We start from the raw sequence: 17,205 nt of genomic DNA, 5'->3' as shown, positions 1-17,205 counted from the left end.
CTCACTCTGAGGCCGATGTCAAACACCTGTTCAGCCAACATGAGAAAGTGACGGTTACACAAATGGAGTTAGGTGGACACCACCACCGCTCCAAACAGTTCCCGGGAGCTTTGCTTAGAGCCGCTGCTGCCACCAGAATGTTTAACATTGTTATGTCCAGTGTCAATGCAGCGAACCAGACTGTAAACTCCTTGAAACCACTGTTTACTGTCTTCCAGAAGAACTTTACCCAGACTCAGCTGTTTACAGCTTTAACAACAGACATGCTGTGGGGGGTTAGCTCCTCCAAAGACAGCCTAACCACGAGTAAAACCCCACCGTACATGATACCTTTAAGCCTTGTGTTAACTGTGCTGTCTTACGCCATCACCATGCCAGCTGACCTGCTACAAATACACCTGGCCAACTCTCTGAATAGCGCCTTCCTACTGCACGTAAACCCCAAACAGAGAGAAGTGAACGTGCTCCTGAACCAACTCATCAGCGAGTCAAACCAAGTCTACAGACCTAAAGACATTGTCAGTGTCAGGATGTGGAAGAGCAACACCCACACCAAAACACACATTCCAAATGTGGTGGCCTACCACGACAGCGACACACAGCTGTACCTGGCCCCAAACATGCACATGTGTACTTTAACCAAAGACATTCATTATCTCTGCCTTAGCAAACCCTTCCTCAGACACAACTCTGAAGGAATCTGCGAGCTGCAACCCTGGGTCAGCGATACGCGCTGCCCTGCCGAAGCCAAGCCTCGTACACAAGTCACAGAAACGCAAGCAGAGATTGTGGGTAACAGATGGCTCGTCAACACTCCTGTGCGCTCAGCTACACTGACCTACGACCAGCATGACACCGCCACCCGTGCCAACCTGCTGGACCAAGTACTGAAAGGTACCACCCAACACATTGACATTACTCCTGTCGACACAGCCCTCCAAGCACTGTCTCGACAGCCCATTCTGAACCAGTCATCTGCGGTCCTAGCCTGGACTGCTGCCGACACTGCACGGGGCATCTCCACTGTCAGTGGTCCCGCCCTGACTCTTGGCGTGACCTTCATCCTATACAGGATACTCAACGAGATGCAAACCTCTACAGCCAAACTCACGACAACTGTGGCTGGAGGTCTCCGATGGAATCCCCGGAAAAGGGACGCAAAGTCAAAGACAATACCGAACCTCACCAAGCTGAATCCTCAGCTTCAGGAACCACCTGTCATCATGACCCACCTGCTGCATGACCATCACGATTCACCTGTCATCTGCCCATCCGGATGATTGCCGTCCGATGATGTCCACACAGGGACTTCATCTGACGAAAGGGGGAAGTGTGTAACGGATATGCAAATCATCGATTCATGTGTTTAATTTAGATTTTCCAAATGAAACTCTTTTTGCACCAAGTGCCTGGCCTGGCGCCAGCCTGGCTGGACTTAAATTATTTACGATGCCCATGCGAGCTTCAAAGAAGAAATGAAAACCCCCAACCCAAATTCCTCCAACACACTGGAGACAAAGGAAACCTTTCGTATAAGTTCCTTACTTTCATTTTATTATTAATATGTATTTTAATTATGTTTATGGATTGCATAAAATGGTTAATCCTTGTTATGTGAAGAGTATAAGTTGCAAGCTCATACTTTAGGAAATGTCTCTCCTCACTTTAACCTTCTCAAAGAGAGCCATGTTTCTGCAACCCCCACTTTTGCAGGTTGTAAAAGTTTACGACCACACAGGACAGGAGAGAAGCCAAATCACTGGCTTCTTTTGAACAATGCATTCTATGGAATGTATTCATTAACTTTCTGTTTTTATGTTTTATAAATGTATTACGTATTCCCTTTTGGTACATTTAGATGTTTCCCAACATCTGCAGTGTTATCATGTGTTAAGCAAATCTTTAAATATCATGTGTTAAGCAAATCTTGTTCTAATCGTCATGCTCTGACAGACCCATTTATCTAGAACAAAGTAAGGAAATGTATGTAATCTGAAGTACAAACTTACTAGAAATATCCCTGATGGAATCGGACAGGCCCTAGATCATCGGGGGGGTTGTCTCCACAGAGACAAAGGAACTTTTCCCTCTGCTTCAGATCGCGGCCTTTCATTGGCTGTTTATGTGAAAAGAGGCGGGGCCATCTCAAGCCATAAGAACGACCGAACAAGGTCCGCCTCTCTCTTCTTCCTCTTCTTCTCATTCCCCGTTCTCGAACACGCTGCTCTCCAACGTTGCGCTCATAGCGCAAACCCCCTCAGCACAGGGGCTGAGAGAAAAAGCCATTTTAATGGCTCCTTTGGAAGCTTTCGTTTTCGTTCTTTTCTTTTCTTTACTAAGTTTATTCAACTATTCGCCTCTCCACGCAAGGAAGACGAATTCTGGAACAATGTTTGTTGAACCTTTCAAATACCGCGCGAGGACAGAACAAAGGACCACGTGCTCCACGCTCAAGCCAAGAGCCAGCGCAGCGTGCACGCGCGTCACATGGCCTCCGTTTCATGGCACATGGCTGTTTCAACGGAAACAGCGCGCAAAGCTCACAAGCTCGACGCCGATCTCACGCCACGCTCACATTGGACACTTTTGCAAGTATCACTTTCTCTATGGAGATTTAAATGCTGCTTTAAAGTGTTGTTATGATCTGATTTGTTGTTGGCTTCCCAAAAGTTACTGACTATGATTTTCATACCTGAGCTCCTTATGTGATCTCATTCTATTTTCTCTCTCTCTCTCTCTTTTATTTGGATTCGTTATGTATTGTATAAAGCTTACTGTTTGTATTGTCGTACGCATATTTACTCTGTGTGATTTGTAGTTTGATGTATTACTAGTTTAATTATTAAAAACCCATATACTGACGATTGGCTTGGACTCCACCCCACTCACATTACGAGTCACTGAGATGTCTGATCTATAGCTACAAGCTCTAAATTTAGAAACTAAATTTATCATAAGGATAGGATAATATTTTCATGGCCAGAGAATACTTTTCCTTGAATTATAAGGCGTGATAACTTTATTGAAAATTGATAGGTCTACAGTGGTTTGCTGGACATACCATGGTTTGATTTGCAGTAATTTACAGTAAGAGATATCACAATAATTGATATGAAGAATGTAATATTGACATATTAATGAGTAAGTTACAGTGCCCTGTGATTATTTATTGTTATAGGCAATTGAGCTATTTTTCATAATCAATCAAATTTAATGTAACTGTCATCTGAGATCTAAATTAATCATATTCCTGATTAATTATTCAAATTCCCTATATATCATTTGAGTTAATTATTCTGTAAAACTCATTGTTGTTACAACAGCCAGTTTGAAGGTTTTGGGGACATATCATGACAATGAGGAATTAATAATAGTCAGAGGATCTATGACTTCTGGAAGCACTTCTTTTAGGAGCTTAGATGGAATAGGGTCTAACATGTTGGTTTAGATGATTTAACAAGTTAATGCAATTCTTCCTCTCCTATAGTAGAGAATGAGTGGAACTGTTCCTCAGGGGATCTATAATGCACTGTCTGATGCGATATTGTAGCTGACGGCTGAATGGTTACAATTTTATCTCTAATAGTATCGATTTTAAAAGTAAAGTAGTTCATAGTCAACACTTGTTGAGGCTTTATTTTTCATTAATTTAGCCACTGTATTGAATAAATACATGGGGTTATGTTTGTTTTCTTCTAAAAGATAAGAAAAGTAATAGGATCTAGCAGTTTTTAATGCTAAGGATAAGTTACTTTCCCGCCAAGCAAAATGACATACCTCTAGTTTTGTTTTCCTCCATCTGCATTCCAATTTTCGGGCTGCTCTCTTTAGGGTGCGAGTATGCTCATTATACCATGGTGTCAGACTGTTTTCCTTAACCTTCCTTAAGCGTAAAGGAGCAACTGTATTAAAAATGCTAGAAAAGAGAGAGTCCATAGTTTTTGTTACATCAACAAGTTGTTCTGAGGTTTTGGATATGTTAAGGAATTCGGATGCATCAGGAAGATAACGTACAAAGCAGTCTTTTCTGGTAGAAAGTGATGCTTCTAGCATACTTGTAACAAGAAGTAGTGGCTATATGAAGTTTGCACAAAACTTGATAATGATCTGAGATATCACTTGGCTGCAAAATTTCAGCACCATCAACATCAATTCCACTTGACAGTAAATCTAGAGTATGATTTCGAACAATGAGTAGGCCCTGAGACGTGTTCTCTAACCCAGAGAGTTCAAAATGTCTATAAATGCTGATCCCAATCCATCTGTTTCATTATCAACATGGATATTAAAATCACCAACTATTAAAACTTTATCTGCAGCCAGAACTAAGTCGGATGTAAAATCACCAACTTCTTTAATAAAAATCTTTATGGTGCCCTGGTGGCCTGTATACAGTAGCCAGTACAAACATCACAGGGGATTTATTATTAGGGCCCGAGCACCTAAGGTGTGAGGACCCTCTTGTATCTGCTTTGTTTATTAAGGCCCGAGCACTGATGGTGTGAGGACCCTATTGTATCTGCTCCATTTATTAAGGCCCGAGCAACGATGGTGCGAGGACCCTCTTGAAATTGCTCCGTTTATTATTATTAGGGCTCAAGCCCAAAGGGCGAGAGGTCTATTGTTTTCCTTAGGATTATTTTTTAGTATTCTTATTATTATTTTCCAATGTCTCGGGGGCTTTTGGGGCCCTTAGCATGCTCGAAAACTCTTGAAAATTGGCACACACCTTGGAACCTGCGGCCATTTAGGCTGGGCAGAGACTGATACACGGGTGTGGCACAGTGGCTCTACAGCGCCCTCTGGAATACTGAGGGCCATATATCATACATGATACTACTTGCACGTAGACACATGAAACTCTACTACACATGTAGATCTCATCAAACTAAACTTTCGTACTGCATGTCATAGGCTCCGCCCAACAGGAAGTTGGCTATTTAGGGTTTAGTATTCATATTTTTCGTCAAAGTTGTGGGGGCTTTTGGGGCCCTTAACATGCTCAAAAACTCTTGAAAATGTGCACACACTTTGGAATCTGTGGCCTTTAGGAGCCCGCAGAGGCTGGGACCCGGGCGTGGCACAGGGGCTCTACGGCGCCCCCTGGAACACAGTCAGAAATGTTGATGTATAGCTCACACATACTTGCACGTATTCATATGAAACTCAGTACACATATAGATCTCATTGTGCCGAACAACTTTCGTATTGCATGTCATAGGCTCCGTCCAACAGGAAGTCAGCTATTTAAAGCTATGTACAAAGCACATGCTCTGGAATTTGATATACTTGTCATAGGTTTTTTTACCCGATTGCCACCAAACTCTGTCAGTATGATCTCAAGACATTGGAGATGAAAAATTGCCAGGGGATTTTTGATATCTCGAATGGTTTGCTCATGGCGAGGCGTTGAAATTATGGCGAGAAATGAGAAACAGGAAGTGTCTAATACCATCCACATACATTACCTGATTTTAATTAAACTGCATCAGTTTGTTCGATTTATGATGCCAGTCGTATAGTTGTGAATATTGGGGGTCAAAGTTATAGCGCCACCAACTGGCAGCAGGAAGTGTCATTTTCAAAATGCTTTGAATTCATCATATTATTTGTATTCGATTTGCTTCAAGCTTCATCAGAATATTGTCAAAACACAGCCGATGTAAAACTGTTGTGGGTATATTGATATCTAAAATATCGTTGCCATTGCAATGTGTCAAACTAGAATATTTTCAGGTAATTTTGAGACCGATCACATGCTTGAAAATTTCATGAAACTCGAAACACATCAGTATTAATGATAGCTAGAAACTGGCAAAAGTTCATAAATAAGCGTGGAGGAGGCACTCTATAGCGCCACCTTTTGTCAGAGGTTAGTTTTAGCTACAGACACCAAACTTGGTACATAAATTGTTCTTATCAAGATGGAGAACTTTCTAATTTACATGCATCAGCTACGACCAACAGGAATTCAGCTATTTTGATTTGAATATGGATTTTTGGATTTTTGAAGCTGTGAATTAATTCATACTCCTCAGAGGAGAAGTAGACAATACACACCATACTTTGTCTACATGATGCCAAAACATTGAGGAACTTAAATTGTGACTGGATTTTGGATAGTTTAAACGGTTTTGTCGTAGTGATTTTTTAAAATAACAGTAAAAAGGAACCAATAAATGTCTTTTATTTTTTCAAAGTGCAGCGTCCAAACACTTAAAAAAACAACAAAAAAAAACATATAAAAGATAAGTCATTCTAAGGAAATATAGATAATTCCACGACTACATAACACTCTATGGATAACAGAAAATTAAAAAACTATCAGACATCTGATGAACACTGTCATCGCTCTGTGTCAGGAACAGGGTTGGGTGAGAGTGCATTCAGCTGAGTGAGGGGAGGGGCTTTGTGTCACAGGGAGAGAGAGAGCGAGACACACACACAGAGAGACTTTTTAAAAATATAAGGGTGACAGAGAAACTTTATTATCTATTTAATCACTAGAAAAAAACACTTTTCTGTTTTGTTAATGGTGTTTTAGCTTTTTAGTTTTTTTTTTTTTCATTATAGTCTATGAAATCTCTTAGGCCTTATCCTTTTCTGACAGGTTTAGGGGTTTAAAAAAAATATAATTTATAATTTTAAACTCATCTGATACTGACCCATTGCATCCTGTGACATGTATATGAATTTACATAATGTCATGGATGTAACAGTAAATCTGTTCAGCTCACAGATGAAGACTAAGCTGTAATGCAAGCAGAACTTTCACAAATGCTTATAGGTCAATAAAATCATTACAATACACTTATAAGTCATTAAAAGATTTTGTGACACTGTAAAATACTGTCTAATTTGTTAACATTAGTAAATGCATTGGTAACACTTTATAATAACTGCACTCATTAGTAAATATTCCGTTCATGCTTTATAAAGCCTTGTCCCAACATTAATAGTCATTAGTAAGTAGCTTATTAATACAGCTATAAATAACTTGTTCTTGGTTTATACGCACATTTATTACAAAGGAAAGTAGGGTCAGTTATCTTCCTAAGAAAAATAAAAATAAACAAACACAACACAGATTGATACAGAACTCAGAAATATTTATTTAAATATGCAATAAAATAAAACTGTAAACTTGAAATATATATATATTAGGGCCGGGACTCGATTAAAAAAAATTAATCTAATTAATTAGAGGCTTTATAATCGAAATTAATCGCATTTTAATCGCATATAAATATTTGACCTGAGAACAGTGAGAAGTAATTTTTTTTCACATGGATTTATAGTATACCATTGAATAATGCCTGAATACATAAGCTTAAGCAACAAAATATTGTTTATTTTTTTTCAACCAAGTCTAGCAGACCCGTGCAATTTTTGCCATGAAGTGTAGCAAAAGCATATTTAGAAACAATTTAGAAATAGTACATTTCAGAAATTCAGGAAGCTTATAGGTGCTGGAACCTTCTGTAAAGTGTTTTTTTAAGTAAAACACAATACTGTCAATTACATTCAGAACATTGGAAACACTGACTATTAGAAAACATCTCTCTGTTGCTTCAGAGGCCATAACATACTAAGTCCAACTCTCAATAACCTTGGCCAAAACAATAAAGAGTTCAACATAAACTGTTGCACCAACAAAATAATACATAGTTCAACATAAAGTGTAAAGTCCACGCTAGCTGTTATATGTTTTGCGTTGAGGTGATACTTGAGACTCGATGTGCTGCGGTGATATGCGAACGCTAGTTGGTGCTCCAGTATAATCGGTCCGCCGAAACTCATCCAGTGAGAAACGTTCCGCGGTGCAAAAATAAGTTATTAAAAATGCAGGATTTTTTTTCTGTAATTAATTAATCTTAGTTAATGCGTTATTTTTTGTGTAATTAATCTCAATTAACGCGTTAAAGTCCCGGCCCTAATATATATATCTATATATATATACACACACTGTATTTTCCGGACTATAAGTCACACTTTTTTCATAGTTTGGCTGGTCCTGCGACTTATAGTCAGGTGCGACTTATTTATCAAAATTAATTTGACATGAACCAAGAGAAATTAGCTAAGAGAACTGAACCAAGAGAAACATTGCCGTCTACAGCCGCGAGAGGGCACTCTATGCTGCTCAATGCTCCTGTAGACTACACTGAAAACATAGAGCGCCATCTCGCGGCTATAGACGGTAATGTTTTCTCTTGGTTCTTGGTTCTTAATAAATACGACTTATAGTCCAGTGCAACTTTTGTTTTTTTTCCTCATCATGACGTATTTTTGGACTGATGCAACTTATACTCAGGCAGGGGCATAGATTACACGGGGGACGTGTCCCCCCCACTTTTAATATCATGAAAATTTGTCCCCCACACTTTTTTCAGTCAAATGTGTTCGCATAGAGGTTTTCAAGAGCTGGTGTGAATAAATAAAGATTTAAACTCAGAGACGGGATAGTCTGCGCATGACCTGATATTTTATTAGGACCCAGAAGAAGATGAACTTAACGTAGCGCTAAACTCTCCTGCAGTGTGTGTTTCATTCACTCGAAGCCGGAGCGCGCTCTCGCGCAGAAAGTCATTACGGGAAACTCCTAATATGGGCAACAGCGTCCAGCTATCGCTGTATGAAAACAGTTGTTTTGACAGAAGAACTGAAACTTATGGAAACACAAAGACATTAATATATGATTGTGACAATATATGGTTTTTCAAGTCATTTCCAGTAGGTGATACAGTATATGAACAAAACAGTGCTAATTGACATAGATTTATTACAGTATACAAACTATAAGGCAGTTATTATGTGATAAATAAGTGTTTGTAGAATAATAACATATTTATATAACGTGTTGAATAAAGTTGCCTATAATATCCACTACCAGTCAAGTCTCTTCTTTTCACAAAGCCTGCATTTATTTGATCCAAAGTACAGCAAAACAGTAAACAGAAATATTTTTACTAGACTATTTAAAATAACTGTTTTCTCTCTGAATATATTTCAAAATGTAATTTGAGATTTTAAAGCTTGTTAAATAAAAATATTAATTTCTATAATTTATTTTCCTAAAACCTTTTTTTTTATGATATACTGTGTAATGTTTCAAGGACATACATGCTGATCTTTGGATCCTTCTATTCATCAAAGAATGCTGAAAAAAAATGTACCCGTTTTAAATATAGATAATCAGCAAATCAGCATATTAGAATGATTTGATTTCTTAAGGATGTGACACTAAAGACTGGAGTAATGATACTGAAAATTCAACTTTGATCACAGGAATAAATAACCTTTTAAAATATATTCAAATAGAAAATAGTTATTTTAAATTAATATTCACAATATTACTGCTTTTGCTGTACTTTGGATCAAATAAATGCAGGCTTGGCGAGCAGAAGAGACTTCTTTAACCCCTTAACTGTCGCTCATATTTTTGAACATTGACTTTGTAGTGCACGATCCAAACTTAAATTTTTATCGTTTACATGGTAATGCAATGTCTGATTTTAAAATGAGTTTTAAAGGATGAATTTTTAGATTTTAAGTTTTCAGTTGATATATAATTTCTCATGATTTCTAAAATGTGATAGAGAAAAAGACAACAAAGTCTTGTTTTTTTAACAAAGGTCAAAATTCCTGTTATAATGTAGATTTTTGAGGGTGCACTCTTGTTATAAATTAATCTATTACTTTTCCTACATAATTTTTAACAAAAAACATTGACAAAATATATATTTGGGAGTCTTAGAACTTTCCAACGACATATAGTTTGTCAAGATTAGATTAGATTTAATTGTAATATAGTGAAGTAAATGTAGGCGTCCCACAGAGCGGACGGGTGACAGTTAACAGGTTAAAAACATTAGAAATCGTAATGTTCAAAAACTGTTGACTGGTAGGTTATAGATTATAGTGAAATGTTCTATTGTAATGTTTTACTGTACTAAAACTTGTTGTAATTCAGGCATTAAATGTCCGATCTTGCCCAAACTTCACATGTTTGATAAGAGTCCTGGCCTGAACACATCTACAGGCCAATAGTCCATATGGTGCGCCACCTATACACATTCAACGGAGTATTTAGAATTTTCCTTGCAAAATTGGTGTTGTTTTTGCCATTTTCAGGGGTTGTCCTCCTAGAGATTTATTCAGATCAACACCAAACTTGGTCAGTGTAATCTAAACGCCTTTGCAATGTTAAATTTTGAAGATCTTGAGGTTTCGTTAAAGGGTGTGTCTATGGCGGCCTGACAAATTTTGATGTTTCGCCATGAAAAAGGAAGTTGCTGTAACTCAGACATACAATGACCAATCTGCCCCAAACTTCATATGTTGGATAAGACTCTTGACCTGAACAGATCTAAATGCCAATTTTCAGTTATAGCCATAGTGCCACGTGCTGGCAACAGGAAGTGACATGTTTTACGTTGTAACAAACTACTCCTAGAAATTTAATGACATCAACATTTTATTTTGGTCAGTCTAATCTAAAGGCCTTTGCAATGTTAAATTGTGGAGATCTTGAGTTTTTGTTAAAGGGTGTGTCCATGGCGCCATGACAAAATTTGATGTCTCGCCACAGCAAGAGAAGTTGTTGTAACTCAGGCATAAAATGTTGGATCTTCCCCAAACTTCACGTTCGATAAGAGTCCTGGCCTGAAGGCCAATATTCGATTATAATGGTAGCGCCACCTGTTGGCAACAGGAAGATTGGCACATATATGGAATATACTTTGATATATTCCACTTATATTTATGACTTTTAAATGCATATTTCTCACCGTTCAGCTTTTTACTAAAGTCACTCATTGCTGGTGAGCCCGTACATGCATGATTTTTCTATGCACATTCTACAGTATTATGTAAAAAAACTTAAATGAATGGCCTCTGCTGAGCATGCTGAGTACAGTAGAGGTGTTTCCATTAACACTATTGCACATATTTGAAATAAATCAAGTTAAATAGAGTTGCTATTTAATAAACTGCAAGTGGACACATATGCCGTCAAATAAATTGAGGGTGGACATGCACCATATGTGAGGAAATTAACCAAAATCCCAAAAAAATTCTATGGAAATTCTACAGTATTATTGGATAAAACTTACAAAAGTTGATTCCTCAGAGCATGCTGAGTACAGCTGATGAGACTTCAACCACGATGTTGCTAATATTTATCTGTCCACGGAACCACTAGGAAGTGCGCATTGAATAAATGGCAACTGGGAGGTTTTCTCATAAAAAAGTCAATTCACAATTTATTCAGCGGGACCTCCGTAGTGCTCCCGTGGACATAAATTTTTATGCATATTCCACAGTATTATGTCAAGTCAAGTCACCTTTATTTATATAGCGCTTTAAACAAAATTCATTGTGTCAAAGCAACTGAACAACATTCATTAGGAAAACAGTGTGTCAATAATGCAAAATGATAGTTAAAGGCATTTCATCATTGAATTCAGTGATGTCATCTCTGTTCAGTTAAATAGTGTCTGTGCATTTATTTGCAATCAAGTCAACGATATTGCTGTAGATGAAGTGACCCCAACTAAGCAAGCCAGAGGCGACAGCGGCAAGGAACCGAAACTCCATCGGTGACAGAATGGAGAAAAGGCTGCAGCAAAGTCAGATTGTGTTTCCTGTGGTCTTGTCCTGGTGCTCCTCTGAGACAAGGTCTTTACAGGGGATCTGTATCTGGGGCTCTAGTTGTCCTCGTCTCCGCTGTCTTTCAGGGCAGTAGAGGTCCTTTCTAGGTGCTGATCCACCATCTGGTCTGGATACGTACTGGATCCGGGCGACTGCAGTGACCCTCTGATCTGGATACAGACTGGATCTGGTGGCTACGGTGACCTCGGAATAAGACAGAAACAGACAAATATTAGCGTAGATGACATTCTTCTAATGATGTAGAAAGTACGGTGTTATGTGAAGTGTTTCCGGTTCCAGTTTACCTAATTAATGCAGCCTAAAAATCCTTTAACGGATTTGGATATTAAAAGCATATTAGTATGTTATGTGTATGCCAGGTTAAATAGATCTAGATTTAAACTGCAAGAGTGTGTCTGCCTCCCGAACAATGTTAGGTAGGTTATTCCAGAGTTTAGGCGCCAAATAGGAAAAGGATCTTTTGAATACTTTTGAACCCGATGAAGATGGCCAAATTTGTCTTATTTTGTTGAAATATAATTTTTTTTTCCATTTAGTTCTGCCCTTCGTAAGCAACAGAAGATACTTGTATGTTTCCAAATTAAGGTACACAAATTAAGTACAATTTACCTTGATCTTCAAATTCCAAAAGTTTTCACCCCCCAGCTCTTAATGCATCTTGTTTCCTTCTGGAGCATCCGTGAATGTTTGAATCTTTTTAAATAGTTGTGTTTGAGTCCCTCAAATGTCCTCAGTCTGGAAAAATCCTTATCAAAATCATACAGTCACTTCTGGAAAGGGTTCAAATATGCAAAGATGCTGGAAAACTGAAGAATCTGCAGGACCTTAAAGATTTTTCTGAAGAACGATGCTCAGTTTAACTGTTCAGAACAAACAAGGGACTCATGCACAACCATCACAAAACAGAAAGACAGTCGTGGATTATCAGGTAACAGAACACAGTACTAAGAACCAAGGGTTCCCAAACTTTTGAGTGGGGTTATTTTAATAATTTCAGCATTTTTTTTGTCTTGTGGAATAAATGTTAAAATATTTTATGTACAATATCTTACTCAGGACAGTACTAAATAAAAAATAACATGCATTTAGTATGATCTCTCTTATTTTTTGTAAATTACTCATATTTTCACAGATTCTGCAAGGGGTGCCCAAACTTTCGATCCCCACTGTATATATATATATATATATATATATATATATATTAGTGGAGGGCCGTTATCGGCGTTAACATGCTGCGTTAACGCGAGACTCTTATCGGGCGATAAAAAAATATCACCGTTAATCTATTCTCAAAGTTGGGTTGGGAGCTGGGTCTATACTAAGCAAGCTATGATGACTTTCACCTTGATATTTTATATAACCGACTGGCTGAGGCCAGCCTAAAAAGATGCTCAGGACAGTTGACGGGCCACTGCTGTGCATCGTCATGAAAGCGAATCTTTTTCACGTGTTAAGCCTTACCGCTTGTCGATTTAGACATTAAAGCATTCAAACACAATACGTGGAAAATCTGAACAGAGTAGCTGGTTACTCACGTGCTGTGTTCGGTGCGGATAGAGAGAGAGCCAAGTATCAACATGCCTTGTGCAAAATTTTTTTTATTTTTTCCGCCGCCTTATTTTTTTATTTTTTTTGTCTTACATCTGTGATGGATATGGAATATTCTACATCACAACTGAGGGCCTTTAACTGCCAGCCGCGTCTTGATTCGGTGACGTATGAAGACTGTCAGAGACTAGGGATTCTCCGTCGCCCAAGATACACACATCGTTCGCGGCGCACACTCTTGAGTTCCTTGAGTTGTTCAAAGCCTGACTCTCCTCCTTGCATCTGGACCAACAATAGAATAGACTATCTTCCATGCCAAGACTACTGCCTGGCGGTCCCTCCATTCAGCGTTCTCTGATCTATCTCACTGATAGCGATCAGCAACATACACCTAATTTGAATCCCTCGCATCATCACTTTGCCCTTTTGAACTGTCGATCAATTTCGGACAAAGCCTCAATGAAATGATCACTGACAATAACCTTGACATTTTTCTTCTCACTGAAACTTGGCATGTTCCTGAAGATTTTTTACAGTTAAATCTACTTACACCAGATGGATTTAATTATCTGTCCAGACCGTGACCTCATGGTAAAGTGGGTGGTCTCGCTATCATCCATTGTGATATCAAGCAACTTGACTTTCACTACACCAATACATTTGAGTACATGGTTTTGAAGGTTGACTCTCTCATAATTATTTTGCTCTATCGACCTCCTAAGGTCCTGTCTAACTTCTTTTCTGAACTCAGTGAACTGTTGACCCTTGCCTGCTCACTGTTGTTTCCCATTCTACTGCTTGGTGACTTTAATATTCATGTTGATGCTGTTTGCTCTAACACCAACCAGTTACTTTCTATTTTTGAATGCTTTAATCTAATTCAGCATGTTAATTTTCCTACTCATACCCATGGTCATACCATTGATTTGATTTGTACATCAAAGGCCAATATCTCTTCCATCACCTCTACTGACACTGGTATTTCTGATCATAAATTTCTTGATTTTAGCTTCAGCCTGCCTATGCATAAGAATTGTTCTACAACTGTCATATCTTACCGCAATCTCAAAGCTGTTGATACTGCATTATTTTGTACCTCCTTTTCCTCTTCTAATCTCTCTGATGTCTTTGATATCTCCTCACCCTCACTGATACTATCCAACTATAACTCCATAATCTCAGATATTTTAGATAAGCATGCTCCTGTCAAGACCAGAAGTGTCCCTTCCACACATTCGTCTCCTTGGTACACTCCTGAGCTCCGCATCTTAAAGGCTACTGGTAGACTGCTTGAGCGTTACTACAGGAAAACTGGCCTGACTGTTCACCATTTGGAATTCACCGAACATATCAAGAATTATAAATTGGCCCTGAATTTGGCTTGCTCCAGTTTTGTATCTGCTACAATTAATAAATCAAGCAACAGGCCAAAAGCATTATTCAACACAATAAATAAACTTACCAAACCTCCATCTCATGTTGCTCTAGCTTCTGATGAACTTTGCACTTCATTCTTGGCTCACATGCTAGAAAAGACAGATGCCGTAAACCAGTGCCTCTTTAATGATGCCACTAACATTAGTTATCTGCCAAATCAACCTGGTCAATCCCTGCTCCTTTTTTCTCTGTCTACTCCTTCTTCTGTCTCCGAGTTAATCTTGAAATCCAACCCTTCATCTTGTCATCTTGACCCTGCTCCTACTACTCTACTGAAACGTTGCCATTCAGTTATTTCTATCTCTCACTTCATCAACGCATCTCTTACCTCTGCTTCATTTCCTCTGTCACTCAAAACTGCAGCTGTTACCCCTGTTCTCAAGAAACCAAACCTTGATCCCTCAGTTTTATCTAATTATCGTCCCATTTCAAATCTCCCCTTCATAGCTAAATTACTGGAAAGTACTGTTGCTTCCCAGCTTCAGTCTTTTTTAGTTGAAAATAATCTCTTTGATCCTTTTCAATCTGGTTTTCGCCCTTTGCATAGTACTGAAACTGCACTAGTTGAGGTACTGAATGATCTGCTTCTCTCTGGTGATTATGGTTCTCTGTCTATGCTTTTGCTGCTCGACCTCAGCTCTGCGTTCGATACCGTCTCCCATCAACTACTCATTTTGCGCCTTTCGGATGTGGGTATTTCTGGTGCTTGTCTTTCCTGGTTCTCCTCTTATCTCTCTGACAGACTGTTCTACATTTCACTTCAGAATTTTCACTCACCCACTGTTCCCCTGAAGCAAAGTGTCCCTCAGGGATCCATTCTTGGGCCATTATTATTTATAATCTATATAATACCTCTTGGTCAGATCCTCCGCCGTCATGGTTTTAATTATCATTTTTACGCTGACGACGTTCAATTATATACTACCTGTACATCAACTCTATCTTTCACAACTGACAAAATCTCTGATTGTGTACATGAAATAAAAGATTGGCTTCATTCAAATTTTCTAAAACTTAACATGGACAAAACTGAGATTATTTTCACTGGACCTTCATCACTCACTAATAAAATTTATACCAACTTCACTTGTGAGATCGCTGGCTCTCTTATCAAACCATCTAGTACTGTTAAAAATCTTGGTGTAATTTTTGATTCCTCTCTATCTTTCCACTCTCACTTTAATTCCATCACTAAATTGGCATTCTTTCATCTACGTCGTATCGCTCAGCTCTGTCCCTTTATCAGTATCTCAGAAGCTGAAACTGTCATCCATGCATTTGTCACCTCACGTCTTGATTACTGCAATGCACTTTTCATTGGCCTATCAGCTAGCTCCATTTCCAAATTACAATACATTCAAAACTCTGCTGCCAGACTACTCACCCACACCAAGCGTTCTGCACATATTTCCCCATTTCTGCATGATCTTCACTGGCTTCCTGTGGCTTACCGTATTAAATTCAAAATTCTCCTTCTCACTTTTAAGTCTCTGCACGGCCTTGCTCCCCCTACCTCTGTAGCCTGCTTCTCCCCTTCATCCCTACTCGCTATTTACGATCCGCTGATTCCAGCCTTCTCGTTGTCCCTCGGCATCGCCTTGCTTCAATGGGGGGCAGATCATTCAGTGTTGTTGCGCCCAAAATGTGGAACTCTCTCCCACAATCACTCCGTTTTGTTAACACTATCTCTGAATTCAAATCCATGCTCAAAACACACCTATTTTCTGAATGTTATAGTTCTTAGGTTTTTTTTTTTTTTTTTTACTGCTGGTTGCTGCCCCATCTACCCAATTTCTCACTTACTGTACTTTCACTCTCAATTGCCTACTGTTGTTCTGTCTGCTCTCTTTGTCAATTGCCTTTATTGTTGTTTGTTTATTGTAAAGTGTCCTTGAGCTCTGGAAAGGCGCTATATAAATAAAACGTATTATTATTATTAGTAGTATCACGGACCGGGACACTGAACCTAGCTCTTCTGCGAAGTTCTCCTCGAAGTCCCTACTGCACCTGAACGAGCAAATACAAATCGCAGTTTGAACAAACAAAAAGATGTGAAAGAGCCCAATTCAGTGCTCGCGGTGTTCTGGTGTTCAGGGCTCACGCAGAGAAAGGTGTCTCGAGACGCTAAAAATAAGCGTTTTCAAGTGTTTTGATCAAAACGCTTGAACATCGAATTTGCTTATTTTTGCTCTAGTGCCGACAAATACATACGAAATATGTCAAAATATCCACCTTGGAAATTATGCTCGAAAAAACTGTCAGTTATTTCTTAAGTGAAAGTAAACAGTTGAGGAAAAAAATGGGATGTGTATTATATTGGAATGCGTTCATCGTCCCTTAAAGTGACCGCGCCTAATTTAGCTACTGGCTGCTGTAATGTTAATCCAAGAAAATGAAAATGAAAATCACTCACTGCTCTTGAATACTTTGTAGTTTTAAATAAAAACAAAAATTATTCAGACACCAGATATATTTTTTATATATATAGCAAAACTGTAATAATGTGAGAAATGTTGAAGGTGTCTGAATAAATGTAGGTTTGATTGT

The 17,205-nt window shown here is 38.6% G+C and overlaps 1 protein-coding gene across 4 annotated transcripts in view; it reads left to right on the top strand.

Annotated features, from left to right (window-relative positions):
- Positions 1 to 17,205, top strand: part of LOC128017696 (cellular tumor antigen p53) — a 142,687-nt gene that overhangs the window by 111,338 nt on the left and 14,144 nt on the right. The gene's annotated exons all lie outside the window — the stretch shown is intronic.

Source organism: Carassius gibelio, chromosome A7 (assembly GCF_023724105.1).
Source record: "Carassius gibelio isolate Cgi1373 ecotype wild population from Czech Republic chromosome A7, carGib1.2-hapl.c, whole genome shotgun sequence".
Classification (NCBI taxonomy): Eukaryota; Metazoa; Chordata; class Actinopteri; order Cypriniformes; family Cyprinidae; genus Carassius; species Carassius gibelio.
Note: the sequence above shows the minus strand (reverse complement) of the source record. Positions and strands in the feature narration are given on the sequence as shown.